General features: G+C 35.8%; 1 pseudogene; it reads left to right on the top strand.

Annotated features, from left to right (window-relative positions):
- The first annotated feature begins 995 nt into the window (after nt 1-995).
- LOC107512360 lies at nt 996-1,511 on the top strand (annotated as a pseudogene).
- Nucleotides 1,512-2,705: the final 1,194 nt, after the last annotated feature.

The raw sequence follows: 2,705 nt of genomic DNA, 5'->3' as shown, positions 1-2,705 counted from the left end.
AAAAATTCATATTGTTCCTATACACTAACAATAGAATTTCAGGAAAAGAAATGAAAAAAAAAATCCTTTTACACTTGCAACAAAAAGAATAAAACACCTAGGAATAAACTTAACAACACATATGAAGAAGCTATACACTGGAAGCTATAAGACTTTATGAAAAGAAATGGAAGAAGACATAAAGAAATGGAAAGATATTCTGTGTTCATGGATTGGAAGAACTAACAGAGTTAAAATGGTCACATTACTCAAAGCAATATACAGATTTAATGCAATTTCCTTCAAAATCCCTTTGGCATTTTTTAAAGAAATAGAACAAAAAATCATCAGATTTGTATGGAATCACAAAAAAAAAAAACCTGAATAGCTAAAGCAATCTCGACAGAAAAGAGCAAGGCTATATGTATCAATCACACTGCCTGACTTCAAATTATACTACAAAACAACATAATCAAAATAGCATGGCATTGGCAGAAAAAAGACACACAGACCAATGGAACAGAATTGAGAGCGCATGTGTATATGGGCAAATAATTTTCAACAAAGGATCCAAAATATACACTAGAGAAAAGGAAGCTTCTTCAATAAATGGTGCTAGGGAACTTGGAAAGCCACATACAAAAGAGTAAAACTAGACTGCTATTATCATACACCAAAATCAATTTAAAATAGATCAAGGACCTAAGTATAAGACCTGGAACAATGAATCGCATAGGAAAAAAAAAAGTACCGAACCCATGGACCTTAAATTTAGAGAGAATTTTATAGATTTGACATCAAAGACAAGGGAAGTAAAAGGCAAAAATAAATTAATGAGACTATATCAAACTAAAAAGCTTCTGTGCAGCAAAAGAAACCATCAACAAAACAAAGAAGCAGCCAACTGAATGAGAGAAGATGTTTCAAACAATGCCTTCGATAAGGCATATAAAGAACTCATACAACTCAATAATAAGAAAACAAACAATCCAATTAATAAATGTGAGCAGGCCATCATGACGCCATCGGCCCCCACTGCCTACCTGATCCAACAGCAGAAGGTGTTGGGGTTTTATAAGCGAGCTCTCCACCACCTGGAGTCATGATGCATCCACAGGGATAAATACCAGTACTTTGCTTGTTTGATAAGAGCCTGGTTTGAAGAACATAAGACTGAAAGGATATTGTGAAGGCCATCCAGAATTCTGGCACAATCAGTATCCTCAGTCATACAACTTCCCTGACTCTCCTGGGGGCACCTCCTATGAGAGATAGGAGCGTTACAAGTTTTCTGAGTGGTGCTTAGATTACTGGTATCCTTCTGAGAAGGCAATATATCCTGATTACGTTGCCAAAAGAGAGCAGTGGAAGAAACTGTGCTGAGAAACCTGGGAGCGAGAGGTTAAGCAGCTGCAGGAGGAAACCCCGGTTGGTGGTCTCAACACTGAAGCTTTGCCCCCAGCCTGAAGGGAAGATGATTTGCTCCACTGTGGTGACATATGGTAGCCATGCCCCAGGAGCGGCCCATGTAGAAAAAAGAGAGGGATAAACCTTACCAGTCATGTTTGCAAGTGAAATATGTGACAGAAAATACACATGTTTACCCTATTAAAAATAACTCTACAGAGTAAACAAACAAACAAAAAAAATGGGCAGAGGACCTAAACAGACACTTCTCTCAAGATATACAGATGGCCAAGAGACATATGAGAAGATAATCAGCTTTACTAGCTATTAGGGGTATGCAAATCCAAACCACAATGAGATACCACCTCACACCTGTTAGAATGGCTATCATTAACAGGATAAGTAATAAGTGTTGGAGGGGTTATGGGGAAAAAGAAACCCTCATATACTGCTGCTGGGAATGTAAATTGGTGCAGCCACTATGGAAAACAGTATGGAGTTTCCTCAAAAAATTAAGAATAGAATTACCATATAACTCAGCAACCCCACTTCCGGGTATCTACTCGCCCAAAATTGAAAACCTGTATCCATAAAGATAGATGCGATCTGATGTTTATTGCAGCATTATTTATGGTGGCTAAGACAGGGAAATAACCAAAGTTCCCTTCGATAGTTGATTGTATTAAAAAGGTGTGGTACATATATACAATGGAATATTACTCAGCCACAAGAAAAGAAGAAATATTGTCATTTGGGACAACATGGATGGATCTTGAGATTACCATGTGAAACAAGTCATAAAAAGTTGAAAATCATATGATTTCACTCATATGAAGGATATAAAACTGAAAGTAAAAAATGAACAAGACAAATAAATAAAAATTTATAGACATAGAAAACAGTTTAGTGGTTACCAGAGAGAAGAGTGTGGAAAGAGGTAGATAAAAGTAAAGGGGGTCAAATATATGGTGATGGAAGAAAATTTGACTTTGGGTGGTGAACACACAATGCAATATTCATGTGATCTATTATTGAATTGTACACTTGAAATCTATATAATTTTATTAACCAATGTCACCACAATAAATTAAATAAAAATTAAAATAAAATAAATCTACCCTAAACTGAAATTGGTATTTTGTGATTCAAAGCTCCAAAGTCTTAATTTTTCAGAAGAAAAGAAATGAGAAAAGAAGAAAAGAAAGGCATTTTATCATAGCCATAGCCAGACCTTAACTGATTTCTTTCAGTGTTGCTTCTTACTTTTAAACAGGATAATTATGTGTATCTTTGGCCTCCTCTCACTAATAAAGCCTTCT

This window comes from Rousettus aegyptiacus, unplaced genomic scaffold (assembly GCF_014176215.1).
Source record: "Rousettus aegyptiacus isolate mRouAeg1 unplaced genomic scaffold, mRouAeg1.p scaffold_m13_p_15, whole genome shotgun sequence".
NCBI classification, from domain to species: domain Eukaryota; kingdom Metazoa; phylum Chordata; class Mammalia; order Chiroptera; family Pteropodidae; genus Rousettus; species Rousettus aegyptiacus.
This window is presented reverse-complemented; position numbering and strand designations above follow the sequence as displayed.